The 15096-nt window shown below is 43.3% G+C and overlaps 1 long non-coding RNA gene across 1 annotated transcript in view; it reads right to left on the reverse strand.

The window, feature by feature from the left end:
• Nucleotides 1-1689: 1689 nt before the first annotated feature.
• The window catches only part of LOC104858522, a 38684-nt gene continuing 25277 nt past the window's right edge, over nucleotides 1690-15096 (reverse strand). Inside the window, exon 3 of the long non-coding RNA XR_779163.1 lies at nucleotides 1690-1755. This is a non-coding gene — a long non-coding RNA (uncharacterized LOC104858522). The remainder of the gene's footprint in view (nucleotides 1756-15096) is intronic.

Genomic DNA, 15096 nt, shown 5'->3' on the forward strand with positions numbered 1-15096 from the left:
AAATATGAGAAACTGAAAAAATGGAAATAAAGTGTTTGTAAATGGGGAGGGGAGGAGGGGGTGAAGGGAGGGCAGGGACAAGGGGAAAAAATGAGAATCAAGACCTATTATGTAAAGGTACAGAATCCCAATGATGAATGTAACTGTATTGTATACCTAGATTGTACCAATAAACTCAATAAAAAAGCAAACAAACAAAATCCCACAAGAGATAGGTGGTCTAGCAATTCTACTGTTCATTATTCATGCAGCAGATATTAGCTGAGCACTTATTATATGCTCAGTTGTTATTGCATGATGTTATTGTCATTCAGAACAGGATATCCTCAAATCCACACACTGAGTCTCACCTAACTGGTGAAACTGACTGCCACAGAATTTTTTTAACCTTTTCTTTTTATAAAGATAAAAAACAGAGGACCAGAAAAGTAAATTACTTCTCCAAGCTTCTAAAGCTACTCATTAGCAGAACCAAGTCAGAAAGTTTCCTTTTCACCACAAGAACAGGTAGAAATAAACAGGCCCTTGTGGGTGAAGTCAAGTAACCGTGGGAGTCACCCTGGGACATAAGTTACACATCAGTTCTTATAAACAAACAAAAAGGTGGGGAGTGCTTGACCCAGAAGACATTCCTTGATTGCTTTGTTAGTATCCACTTCTCCTTTTCCTGCTAACAAGATCTTTATTTCTTTTTGGTACCGGGATTGAACTCGGGTCCTTGTGCTTGTGAGGCAGGCGGCAGAACCACTGAGCTAAATCCCTGGCTCAAGATCTTTATTTCTTGTCTCTGGTGATGCAGTGTTTAGTGGGTTCCCCAGGGCCCATTCAGGGAGACGCTTGCTTGTGCTTCTGAGAAGAACCACATCTGCAGAAATGAGAGAGAGAGAGAGAGAGAGAGAGAGAGAGAGAGAGAGAGAGAGATCTATCTTTGCTAAAAGCCGGTGTACAGTAGTTAAAGGTCTAGAACTTCTGCGACCGTTCAGTTCCTCGAGAAAAGAACCTGGGGTCACCAAACAGAGACTCACAGTGAAAACCCAGTAATGACAGAGCACGGGGATGGATGCATCAGACTGAGACCTAGGTGATGCTACTAAGTCACCTGAAATCGGCTCTAACCATAGACTTTGCCGTTGTGAGAGGTCATAAATTCTCTTTACTGTTTAATCTGCTCGGGTGGGTTTTCTGTGTCTTGATGCAGAAGATTCCTGAATGACACATATCCAGGTTGATAAAAGATACCTGAAGTTCTCACTGGTTTACAGCTAAGTGCGGTCAACTCTAGGAAGATGAGAGCGAAGAGAGGATCACACAGAAAGGAGGCTGTTGAATTTTATGTATGTATTTCTGTAACACTTCGGGAAAGTCCACGCTCATACAATGTGAGGTATTAATGGCAACATCGAAACAAATTTTGGCCTTACTATAAAACAGGAGTCAGCCTACCTCTTCTGCAGAGGGCCAACTGGTATTAGGGCCATCCTGTTGAAACTACTCAGTGATGCTTAGCCCAAAGGCAGCTAATAACATATGTAAACAAACAGCTGGGTCCAAATAAAACTTTATTTATGAACACTAGGACTTGAATTCAGTATGACTTTTACATCACAAAATGTTTTCTTTGACCTTTTTTAAACTATTGAAAAATATAAAAACTCTTCTTAAACTTGCAGCTTGTATAAGAACAGGCTGGGTTTGGCCAGTGGCCCACAGTTATCTCCTCTTGTTGTGAAAGATGTCCACAGCCAGTGATGGGGCCTAGAAGGAAGGGAAGGTGATGATTACGGTGAGAGAACACACATCCACCATCATGACTCGTCCCATGTTACACCAGAAATGGGTTGGGTGTGTTTCTTTCCTATCGTTAGAACTGAACAGAGAGCCTCTAACATAGTCCTCCTGTTTAGTAACTAAGACAACTGAGTTGAATTTTTGACTCTGGTCATTCAATGACAGTGAATACATATCTGGGTCTAGCCAAGGGCTTGGGCCTTCCTCTGTCAGTAAACAGTCTCACTGAGCCAGACAATGGGCAGGTCACTGGAGGCAGGTACGGTGTGCACTCCTGTAATTTCTAGCACTGGGGAGGCTGAGACTGAGATGGCCACCACTGTGACCCAGGGGCAGGGCGGGGGGCCCTTACTCAGTGCAGCCCCTCAATCCTGGACTTCCCAGCCTCTAGGACTGCTGATAATTTATCCACCCTGAATATCCAATTATAGCAGCAGAAGAGAGGCTAAAATGTGTGCCTCCTCCACTGCTCCCTGTCTACAAAGCTCATCTGCAACCACCCCATATCTGAACCCATGCTCCCCTGGGGAATTTCTTTACGTCTCCCACATAGGCTTCCTCTGTACCTCAAACATACTGGCCACACCCTTGCTGTCGCTATTGTGTTCACCGGGAAAGGGGTGGGCAGGTGCTTGGGGTACATGCTTGACTTTCATGGACACATGAAGCAGGAGACTGGAAGAGTGCATATGATGAAGAGATACAATACAGCGAGCAGATTTTGTCTAACTACAGCCCTCCCACAGGGTCGACTCCCTGTGCTCGTCACAGCTGGAAGGGTGTGCCCCCAACCTTCAGGTCCTGTGTGGTTCCTTTCTCCCAGGATAGACAGGTCCTGAAGGGACAAGGCCGGAAGCTGCTCCAGCAGCCTCTGCAGACACCAGCACCAAGTCACCCTCTTCCATGCAGGATCCTGGGTGGAGCCTGGAGCCCCTGGATCTGATAACCAGTCTTCAGATAAACTTTCTCAGTGCCTGGCCTTTTCCTGGCAAATTCCTAGCCCCCACATTCCAGAACTGCTGTGGAAGGGACAGTGCTATCAATAGGACTCCTCCAGGGAAAATAACAGAAAACCTCAACCCAAGTAGGCTACAGCCCTATAGTGACACATTGCCTAAAAAAATAAACAGTCGCCAGGTATGGTGGTGCATGCCTGTAAACCCAGCACTCGGGAGGCTGAGGCAGTAGGATCACTGTGAGTTCGAGACCAGCCTGGGCTACGTAGTGAGTTCCAGGTCAGACTCAACTACATAGTGAGACCCTGTCTCAAAAAAAAAAAAAAAAAAAAACAATCTAGTGATATAGGCTGGCCCTGGGCTCAGCTGCAATCATTTCACCGGGGTTGGGTTTCTCTCCATTTCTCAGGTCTGTCTTCAGCCAGGCTCCTCCAAGGCCTCCAATTTCTGCCTGCAGTTTTGGGTTCTTTTTTCTCAGGGTAGGAAGAGGCCTATTACTCCTCCAGGATCACCTTCTCCAGGACTGAAGCCCCAGTAGGACACCTGCCTCCTTCCCAGAGAGCCCAGAAAACTCACACTGTATCTTATTGGCTAGGCTGAGTCATATGCCCATCCCCAAACCAATCACTGCAGTCCCCCCCTCCCACAGTAGATTTGATCTCTCCCTTGGCCAGCTGGGGATGGCATGTTTAAGGCCTGGAGCTTAGAGGAAAACCTCACAATGATCACCTGAACTGAGAGGAGAGAAGGCACAAATCTAAGCCGGATGGGTAAGGCCCGAGAGTAGCTAGAGACAGGGCACACAATAAGTTCTCACGTGAAGTTGATAGTTCTTACCTGAGTTTTAGTCCCACAGCCTGGCTTGCCCTAACTTAGCCAAAGAGAGAATAATAGAGTTCTTAATGGAAGAATATTTTCCACTCTCTACCACATTGTACAAAATTTTAAAGTAAATGGTGAAAGCATATTTTTTATGATAAAGTGAAAATCAAAGATGTATGAATATACCTAAACCGCTGAAGCACATGGAACCCTTATGACCATGATTTTTTCAATATAATTTGCTTTTGAAATTAAAAAAAATATGATATTAGAAGACACTCTCAAAAGAAGAGAACACAGAAAAATCAGGGGAAAATTATCAGAGATGAATGATTTCAATTATGTCCATTATCAAAAGCTCATCTCAACAGACTCCAAAGGCTGAATTCCTCCTTTGCCATGCAGTTTTACTCTGTCAAATATTTCCTACAGCAAAGACTGCTTTTGTTTCTTAATATATAACTATATATATGAGATGCACATATAGTACACACCCATATATTGTACGAAATGTATGTATTGTATATTATATATTCATGTATAAAACATATATTATATGTACATGCAAAACATTTGTCCCCCAAGATATTATTTAAAGCTGAATTTTTTTTTCTTTTTTTTTTTGGTACCAGGGATTGAACTCAGGTCCTTACACTTGCAAGGCAGGCCACCGAACCACTGAGCTAAATCCCCAGCCCCTAAAGCTGAATTTTTAAGTTAAGCCAATATTTTTGTCCCTCTGAAAGAATATGTCAAATACATTTCTTTAAAAATCAGCTCTCCAACAACATCTAAAATTCTTTCAGGTTTAATTTTATGATGGTTCTGATCCTTCACTTGAAGGAACTTGAAGGAAGGTTGTTTTGTTTTGTTTTGTTTTTTAAGCCTGAGAAATGAAGACTTCCCTGCATTTCAAAGCACAAAGGCCTATTATTTGAGGCAAAGGGGCCAGGGAAGCCGAGTAATTCAGCTTTGTGGGCTGAGGAAGGCCACAGTGGACTTCCTTCTTTCTCCGGCCAAACCAAGGCTCACACCAATCCCAAGTAGGCAAAAAAGGGGCAGTCCTCTATAAAGGGTGAAAAGCAGTCAAGGAAAAAGAAAAAAAGGGGCCAACTGGGAGCCTTGTTCTTGTGCGAGCCCAGGGATTGCTCATTATTTGTGAATAGAGCCCATGAAAGGAGCCTCTGCCAAGTAACCTCAGTGGGGTCACTGGCTGTGTGGACTCCATTCATGCGCCCTTTGTAAGTTCCATCTGTGTGCTTCACTTCCTGACCCAGAAACAGGGATGTGCTTGGGCCACGCGTTTCCCCCAGGAGCTTGCTGGACACGAAAATCATTCCCGCTGAAATTTTCCAGTTCCTTGGAGATTTGGTTAAGCTTTAAGACCACATTTGCCTGCAGTTCCTTTTCCCCATTTATTTACTGAACGGTCTTGTCTTTATCGCTCCATTTCCCTTCCAGAAACTGGAGCCTCAGTGAAGCAAAATGAAGTGGGTGTCACAATGAGGAAAATTCTATGGAAAGTTGGAAGCTCTCTTGCCTTTATAGGAGAAGTTCACAATGTGTGGCCGGCACCAAGCAGAAACCAGCCAAGTACCCAACAGGGGCTTGAATGTTCATGTCTGAGTGCTCAAATAAGACCAGGAAGCTGAAATGATGTAGGGTAGTGGTTCTCAGAGTCTCGCGTGCTGTAGAAAGTTCTGGAAGACTCTCCGACTCAGTGATTCTAGCATGGGCCTACGGAGAGTGTGTTTCTAACACGTGCTCAGAGAGGCTGATGCTGTGGATCCAGAGACCAAACTTTGTGACCACCGATACAGGAATGGCTGTCCTGGGCCTTGGGTATGAAATAGATTCAAAGGCTCAACAATATCTAGATTCAGACTCAGTAAACATATGTGGTATCCACCCAAAGACTAAAGCAAGGTGCTTTCTATGGGTACTGGTTATGATTCTCATTCTTTCACACAGCCATGTACAAAACTGTAATACTTATATAACTCAACTTCATTTTTAGCCCCTATCCAATCAGGTGTTTAAAAATGTCACCCTGATCAACACAAACTCTTCCTTTCACTTTCAGGGAATGCTGCTAGGCTGTGAATATTCATGAGAAACAATGGAGGTGAGACCGGGTGCATTTTGGCCCTTGCTGCCATCCATTCATGCAATTGGCAGTTGAAACTGTGGTCACTGTGTCTGGCCCATGGGCATCAGTCTTCTGTGATTACTACTGACATGTCCCTCATTCCCAGGCTGTGTGGCCTCTTCCAGCCCAGGCCATTTTGGGGCCAAGCTGGAAACTCAGAATCACTGGCTCACTCTCCAGCCATGTCCTTCCTACTCCTCAGGTCTCTACCCAAAAAACAGAGCAGCACCCCACACCCCAGGATCAGCAGCATCTCTGCTTTCCTTGCGCCTCCTCTGTTTGTTCCCTTCTCTTTCCCCTGTTATGTCCAGAATAGTAGAGTCTTTGTGAGTGTAAGACTTGAATAGGCTAAAGTGACTCCATGCTAATCGGCCAGACTGTGCTTCTTCATATGCTAATTGCTACCTTGGTTAACAGCCCACCCAGGGGCAAATGGTTTGACAAAAGGTGACCCTAGAACATTTCCTGCATAAGATAAGCAATGTGTTTGCAGTCTTGTTCTGTGAATTCCCTGACTCTTTGTTTAGTAAAACCTTATAAAAAGTACCTCAGCCCCTGAGCAGTTGCCTCTCTGAGCCACCTGGCTCCGGGAGCGCCGTCTGGCCAGACTAATAAAGGTCTTTTACCATCTAGGCTGGTGTGTTCCTTCCTGGGTTTCTCGGTTCTCTGTCGTGTTCCCGGAGCCTCGCTGGGTGTTAGGGCCCAGCCTCGTGGAGGCCTTTCGGCTGTCCACGCTCCGTGGAGTGGAAGTGAGACTTTAGGTCTTACAGTGAGCCTGAGGGAGAATGTCTCTCCCTCTTCAGACCGGTTCTCTCATCACTTTGGCCCTATGAAGGTGCTCTTGGTGCCCCCGGGGGGCTCTCAGCTTTTGAAAACCAAAGCTGGCAATATCCCTATTTTGTTTGTTTGTTTGTTTGTTTTTTCCTACTCTAATATTTTCCTCCCTGAGTCAGTGAGCACAGAATGAGCAGCCTGGTTGAATGGGGAAAACTGCATACAGGGAAGACGCTAATACTATAGGCAGCTAAGTTAGCTAGAAACTAATAAGCCAGTGCAGAAGATGAAAACGCATCACAACTGTGGCTAGAGGTGCATCCACTGAAGTCTAGGCCTCAAGATAAAGAGGGAATGGCCAGACCTACATGCCTCCCCAGGGGATAAGCAGTAACTTGAAATTATACTATAATTGGTATCACCTGGTCCAGTAAAGTCCAGCTAGGATCAGTCACCTAGGTGGAAGACCAGAGCATCCGGATCCATTCCTTCCCTAAAATGCCTTTTTCTTTCCATGCACCCTTGCTATGTGATCTGCTTCTTTATTGGATCAATATTAGCTAAACCGCAATACTTATAATCCTAGTCGATTGTAATCTGACCAATGTTGTACCAAGGTTGTGACTTTGCTGTATAAATTACCCCTGGGTTGGTGGCAACTGTCTTTCACAACCACTCCTGTCTCTCAGGAGCTATCTCTCAATAAAACTTTCCTGTTCTTAAACCTTCATTGTTTTTTGAAATTCGCTCTTCGATTTGAGGGAACACAAATTTGGTATATCTGACATCTAACAGGTTGGGAGTTATATTTCTTCTATATCACTAGGAAGAGGGCAAAATAAATTCATTTTGAAAACACACACATGCTACAATTATAGAATTACTATCTTGTAATGCTTGCATTCTCTTGTTTAATCACCAAGGCAATTCTGTGAAGTAGGTATCATTCTTCCCAACTCACAGATGAGAAAATTAGGGCTCAGAGAGATGAAAAGGCCTGCCTATAGTCACATAGCACTAGGTTTTAAACCCAGGCCATTTGTACCTCAGTGGTCCTTCAAAAGACAAAGGGAGACAGGGAGACCTATCAACATCAAAGATACTGATCAGGAAGTGTCAGCTGGGAAATACCTTGGGCCAAGAGGGACTATAAAGATTAGGATAACAGAGTAACAAGATAAACCAAGAGACAAGAACTAAGGGAATTGAGAGACTAGGTAACAGGCTTGTTAATACCAGAGATTAAAAAATCCAGAAGTCCAAAATCAAGACCCCAGGCCATGGAATGGTCACTTCCTGACTAGAGAGACAAGTAAGGAATGCAAAAAATTAAAATCAAAACCACCATGATCCGAGGCCGGGGATTTAGCTCAGTAGTTCTGCCGCATGCCTATCAAGTGCAAGGGCCCAAGTTTGATCCCCAGTACCAAAAAAAAAAATCTAAAAAAATAGAACATAATGATCTGTACTCCTCCACAAATACTGACTCGGCTAGGACTCAGAAATCTAGGGAGTCATGGAGGTAGATCGGAACATAAGTATCCAAGAGCTAGACCTTATACTAAGGAAAGGTTATGCTTCCTCTTTATTTTGCTCTGCTATGGGAGATACTCAAAGCCTCCAAAGCTTAGTGGAAATACGATTACGAGAACAGGGAGGGAAAAGTTTCTTGGAGAGGAGACAAAGTTCTGAGTCAAAAAGCACATCAGTGTACACAGAGGGCAGTACTTAGCATACTGCCTTCTGAATAAACAAACAAACAAACACTCTTTTTTTTTTTTAAACAAATTCCTCTCACCCTAGTTCATGGGTCCAAGTGGGACTGGACACTGTCTGGGACTGGATTTCCTGTGACAGTGATTGGCTCAGGGCTGAGCATGTGACCTAAGGCTGGCCAATCAACATCAATCTCTTTGCCTCTCTGGAACTATAGAAGAGACAACTTGGTCCACTGAGCATGCTTGACCCACAGAATGTTTTTCCAGGGCTGATCGTGTTGGTCTGGAACATCCCTTGCAAAAAACTTCCCTTGCAAAAAACTTCCCTGAGAATGAAGCCAATAGAGTCGAGAAGTAGTGCTAAAATGCAGAGGAAAACCTGGACAGAGAGAAACTATATCCTAAAAACATTCGTTGGGGTCCAGATCTAATAGTGATTAAGTTTATCACGTGAACTTCTCAGTTCAGCGAACCACTGAATCCCCTCATTTAGCTGACTGTCACTTTTGGAAAGAGTTCTTGCTAATTTCACTCATAAAAACTTGCACTGAATTATGAAAATATAGACACTGAAAGCACAACACCGTTTTGTGGAATAACATAAAGAATAAGTCCTAAATGAGATTCCACTCAGCTGCTTCTCCTCTCTGGAGTCTAGCCAGAGACGGCTGGATAGGTGAAATTGTCACTAACTCCCTGCAAAGGGCAGAGAGGTTAGGATTCCAAGAATATTCTCTCCAGCCGGCAAAATAATAGTCATTGCGGGTACATCTTACATAAACTCTGAAAACGGTTAGTTCCCAACACCATCAATAAGAAACCTTAACTCCAACACGTTGCTTTTCACAGGCTGTGTGAGCTTCACACAAAGACTGCTGCACAAACACGGTCTGTGTCTGAAATGTGCCTACTATCTGACAGGTTTTCCACATTTCCACAAATTGTTTGACATTCCTCCCTTTCAAAGGGGGAGTTGAAGTCACTGCCCCTTGAACACTGGCCAGAATTAGCAACTTAACTCTAAGAAATAGAATGTAGTGGAAGTGAGGGTTTGTGACTTCCTTCTACCTCTCCCTCTCCCGGGAGGTGAGCCTTTAGAACCAAGAAGGTGTAGTGTTGTGACCAGCCCAGACTATGTGGAGGAGGCACCTGTTGAGTGCTTTGGGCAACAGCCCCAGGTAGACCTTGCACCCACTGGCAGACCAGTGAATATGGGGGCCTTCAGATGCCTGCAGCCAGACTTTTGGTCTTCCAGCCTAACCCAAGCCCAGGGCGAGAGGCACAAGAGACAGCCATTCTGCTGGATCCTGTCTGAGTTCTTCACTCAGACACATCATGAGTAATTTTCACTATTTTTAAATTACTGTATTTTGAAGCAGTTTTCCCACAGCAGTACATAACTAAGACAAAGTCCAGAAACAAAACAGCAATGGTGATTAGCTAAGAGATAACTCAGATCCACTGACAGCTGTCTGGAGAAAATTGTATCCACTAGGGCCAAGTGAAAAAGAGATGTTCAAAGAGAGAGAAGACAGGCGAAGGAAGTGATTAGCATGCCCTGGACTTGGAGACAGGACACAACGGTTCAAATCTCAGTGACCTACCAATTGCGCGCACTTAAGCAAGTTGTTTAACCTCTCAGGGCTCCAGTTCTCTCATCTGCAGAATCACCGGTTTTGTGAGAACTAAATTAAATGTGTTAATGATACAAATTTGCCAGCTGGTCCTTTAAATTTTTTTTTTTCTGACTTTCAAAAATGGCAGTAAGTGACAACATTCAAGGCCTTGCCCAAGCTTTATTTCCCAAAGGGCATTCTGTGAGATAGTAGTCCATGATATATTAACAGTATGTTCTGTGCAAGCCTGGTTATGGGGGACCTTGACAGACACTACACAGTACATTTACCAGATAACCCAGCAACCCATTTATGGGCACCAGTCTTAGAGAAGGGGACATTTTATGTTCATATCCAACTCTATACACAAATGCTTATAGCAGCTCTGTTCATAACCAACATAGACTGGGAACAACTCAGATATCCTTCTGCAGGATAGGTAAACGTTTGGTATATCCCTACAGTGGTATACAAATCAATAATAACAGAGACCAACTATTCATACATACAAACATAGCTGTGTCTCAGAGGCATGGCTTGAATGAAAGAAGCCAGTTACAAAGGCTGTGCCCTGTGTGATTTCATTTATATGACACTCTTGGGTTGGAAAATAAAAATAAAAAAATACAGTGGTGGAAAACAAATCAATAGCTGTCAGGGACGAAGTGGTGGGATGTAACTATAAAGAGAGAGCAAGAGAGTTTTGGAGATGGGACAAATCTGCTCTGGATCCTGGCTGTGTGAGTGGCGACATGAATCTAACTAAATATGTATGAGATTTCATAGCACTATATATGCCCCCAAAGTTAATTTCATTGTATATTGTCGTTAGGATTTTAAATGTTCCCCAAAGGCTCATTTGGTAAAGGCTTGGGTGACAACCTATGGTGCCACTGGGAAGGAGGTGGACCCCTTAACAGGTGGAGTCTGGTGCAAGGAAGAGGTCACTGGGCCAGTGCTCTTAAGGGGATACAGGGATCCCAGCCCCTCCCTCTCTTTGTTTCCTGGCCACCAGGAAGTGAACAGCTTCCTCCACCACACACTCCCACAGTGATGTTCTGTTTGCCGCAGCCCCAAAAATCAACAGAGCCAATGAAACCTCCAACACCAAGAACCAAAACAAACCTTTCTTCTTTTTTCTTTTTTCTGTTTTTCTTTTTTGTTGGTGTTGCTTTTTGAGACAGGGGTCTCACTATGTAGTTGAGGCTGATCTGGAACTCACTATGTAGCCCAGGCTGCTTTCAAACTCACAGCGATCCTCCTGCCTCAGCCTCCGCAGTGCTGGGATTACAGACATGCGCCACCACACCTGGCCCTTTTTTCTTTTAAATTGAATTATTTTAGGTATTTCATCAAAGTAACAGAAAGCTAACATGCTGTATGTCACTTTTCAAAATAAAATTAAAGGATGTGAGTGGTGGCCAGGCCTGTCATACCAGCATTCAGGAGGCTGAGACAGAAGGCTCGCAGTGAGTTAATGGCTACATAGGGAGCTTAAGGCCATCTGAACTACATGGTGAGACCCTGTCTCAAAAAAAAAAAATCAAATTAAATTAAAGGGTTCACTTAAATTTGAATTTTTAATATGTTAATAAGCATCTGCGATTCTCAAAGACTAGGAAATAATGTGTTGCATTTCCCTAATTTATTTGCAAAGAACACTTCTTTCTCAGAACATCTCAGGAACCTAGTGTTTTCTAGATTTGTTTTGAGAAATTAAGGTCCAGAAGCATTACAAGCTGGCTTCTTGATATCTAGAATACAGAGAAGAATAAAATGGTAAGTTGTGAACTGGGTAGTACACACTGCAGTCTCTGGGCCTTAAATATCCCAGGGTGAAGAGGAGGTGCTGATAATAAAAAGTAATGGATATTTCTGGGATTTTTATTTTACTTTTATAAAATATCTAACAACAAATACACCTTTTTCTCTTCTGCCCCCTCTTCTTACCCTCCTCTCTGTCTCTCTGTCTCTCTGTCTCTCACCCTGTCTCTCTGTCTCCCTCTCTCTCTCTCCCTCTCTCTCTTTCTCTGTCACACACACAAATCAGTCAATCAATCAATATGCGCATAGGCACTGAAATCAGTCAAGATTCCACATATATTTTACAAAGGTATTGTTAGTAGCTAATCTGAGTGGCAAGATATAAATTATTTGAGATAATTTTTGTCATTCTGCTTTTCTAGATTTTTCCAATTTTCTTCAAGGAATGTGATTACTTGTAAAATAAACACACACAGTTAGCTAAGAATTCAAAATAAGAAAAGCTGGGCCGCGCATGTACCTCAGCAGTAGGTCGCTTGCTTAGGTCCTAGGTTCCTTTCCCAGAACCACAAAAATAAATAAATAAAAAGAAGGCTGGGGATTTAGTTCAGTGGTGCCCCTGTCTGCCTCGAAAGCGCAAGGTCCTGAGTTGGATCCCCAGTGCCAAAAAAGAAAAAAAAAATAAATAAATAAGAAAATAAAAAGTAAAATTAGGTATCATTTCTTTGAACACCTACCATGTGCCAGGTACTTGGCAAAGCGTTTTGCATACATGGTCCCTCTCATTTAATCCTCACAATTTATATGAGAGGCACTCTGACCCTTAATTGTGATATGCCAGTTTAACTGGATTAAGAAATGCCTATCAGGGCTGGGGATTTGGCTCAGTGGTTCTGTTGCCTGCCTCACAAGCGCAAGGGCCCTAGTTTGATCCCTGGTACCGAAAAGAAAAACAAAAATAAATAAAGAAATGCCTATCAAATTAGTAAAGCACTCCTGGGTGTGTCTGTGGGGCATTTCCAGAGATGATTGACAGGTAGGCCAGCAAACTGAAGGGAAGACCTCCCCTCACTGTGGGCGGCACCATCCAGTAGGCTTACATAAGGCCAGAAGGAGCAAAGTGGGGAGGAGAAAGTCATCCTGCGTTTGAGGAGCTTGGTGCTCCTTGGGGGAGTTGCATCTTTTGTTACTGCCTTTGCCTGTGGACATCAGAGTCCAAATTCTTCAGTCCTTCCGTGGGTGGAGACTCATACCAGCCATTCTCCAGGGAGCTTCCTGGATTTCAGTCTCTGATCAGCCCTGCATCCTTGATCCCACTTGTTCTGAGGTTTTTAGCTTCCTGAACTGTGTAGCTCCTGCTTCCTCCGGCTCTCCAGAGAGCTGATGGCAGCAGTGGACTCTCCCACCTCTGAACCTGGCAGCCCACCTCATCAACACCCGTGTGTGGCCTATGCAGGCACTGTTACTGATCCCACACTTTTACTTTCTTACTTGCTTTCTTTGTTTTTGTAGTGTTGGGGCCTGAACTTGGGTCCTACACTTGCTAGGCCAGCACTTTACTACTCAGTTACATACATCCCTAGCCCTGCCGATCCAGTTCTCCTTTTATTTTTTGTTTGTTTGTTTTAGATCTGTAACATTTATTGTAATATATAATGGGGATAACAACTCCCATTAAATCCCAGAGGTGATCCTATTTTCAAGATGAAGAAATGAAGCCAGGCATAGTGATACTCGCCTTTAAGCCCAGCACTCTGGGAGGCTGAGGTAGGAGAATCATAAATTCAAGACCAGCTTGGGTAATTTATCAATTTAGCAAGATCCTGTTTCAGAATAAAAGGGCTGGGGATAGAGCTCTGTGTGAAGACCCTGGGTCCAACCCATAGTACTGAACAATAACAAAGATGAACAAAGGAGGCTTGAGGTTATATGATACAGCTTCACTATGAAATACACATGCACATACTCAGCTACCTCGTACACATCCCACTCTGACAATACCTGACAGATACCAACCACTAAGACTCACAGGCTGAGATGTTGCTCAGTGGTACACACTTGCTTCAGCACGCATGAGCCCTTGAATTCAGTCCCTAGTACTACCCCAAACACAAATAAGAAGCAGGGCATAGTGGCACATTCCTGTAATAACCAATGCTCTGGGAGGCTGTGACAAGAGTATCAGAAGTTCAAGCCCAGCCCAGGCAATTTAGTGAGACCCTGTCTCAAAATAAAAAGTAAAGAAAAGGCTTGGGAAGTAGCTCAGTGTGAAGATACTGGGTTCAGTACCCAGGACCACACACACACACACACACACACACACACACAAAGTAAACAAATTAAATGAATAAAAGTCAAACTCAGACATCACCATCAACCCTAGGCTCATATATTTTCATAATTCTTTCCTAGGTAACCAGCTATGCCATAGATTAAAAAAAAAAAAAAACTTGGTCACAGTGATTTGGTAGCCATACAACAAAATTGCCTAATGACATATTTCTCAGAACATATCTCATCATCAAGTGATATGTGCCTGTGGTTTTAAACCAGGAAGTCATGGGATGATTTGTTATACAGCAGTAGCTAACTGATATAACTTGAATTTACAAGTGAGAGATCTCACATCATTTAAATGTCTTGGCCAAGGCCAGGAGAGTAACACAATATGGTACTAGTCCTTTCAGTGAGCTTCTCTTATATCTCCTTTCTTAATATAGAGATCAAGCCCAAATTCCATGTTCAGAGAATAAGTAGATCTCACACTCCCTTCCCTGTAGACTAAAGATTTCTGTCTTTCAAAACAAATTTGTCTGCAGCTGAACAGATGAGAAAGTTCAGAATATTATACCACAAAAGGTCAAGAGTTCTTTCCACGTGAAAGAAAAGAATTGCTTACACAGAAAAAGAAGTACTGAAACCATTTTTTTTCCTTTACTTCAACAGCACATTAGGGTTTTTTTTTCCAAGATTTACTGACTCATAAAACACATTAACTGTGGCAAGCTGAGTTTCAATTAAGACAGAAGGCAGGGGTCATTTACCTACATTAAATGCGCCTCCACTAATAACAGACTCCTGAACAAAAAGAACTCACTGCAAGTAAAACACGAGAAATTGTTCCTGGAGCTGTCATTTTTATTCAGACACAAATGGCTCTCAACCAGAAAATTGTATTAGCTCAAAACATGACACAGAACCCACTACTAATACCAGGAGATGTTTCTTGAATGTGGGTACTTCCCTATCAAAAGCAGGATCTAGGGTGGTAAGAAAATACACTTCTTTCTTTTTTTTTTTGGTTTTTGTTTTTTTTTTTTCAGCTTTAATTGAGTTTATTGGTACACTTCTTGATGAAAGGATTGTAGACAGCTAAGTTAGATAGAAATAGTACAGGCAGTCAGATAGGGCTGGGCCCTCGAGTGAGTCAGTGCAGAAGACCAGAATACATCACGACTGTGGCTGGAGGCACAGCTGTTGAAGGCCAGGCCTCAACACCTGCATCCCTC

This window comes from Fukomys damarensis, unplaced genomic scaffold, assembly GCF_012274545.1.
Source record: "Fukomys damarensis isolate Sample0158 unplaced genomic scaffold, DMR_v1.0_HiC HiC_scaffold_24, whole genome shotgun sequence".
In the NCBI taxonomy this organism is placed as follows: Eukaryota; Metazoa; Chordata; class Mammalia; order Rodentia; family Bathyergidae; genus Fukomys; species Fukomys damarensis.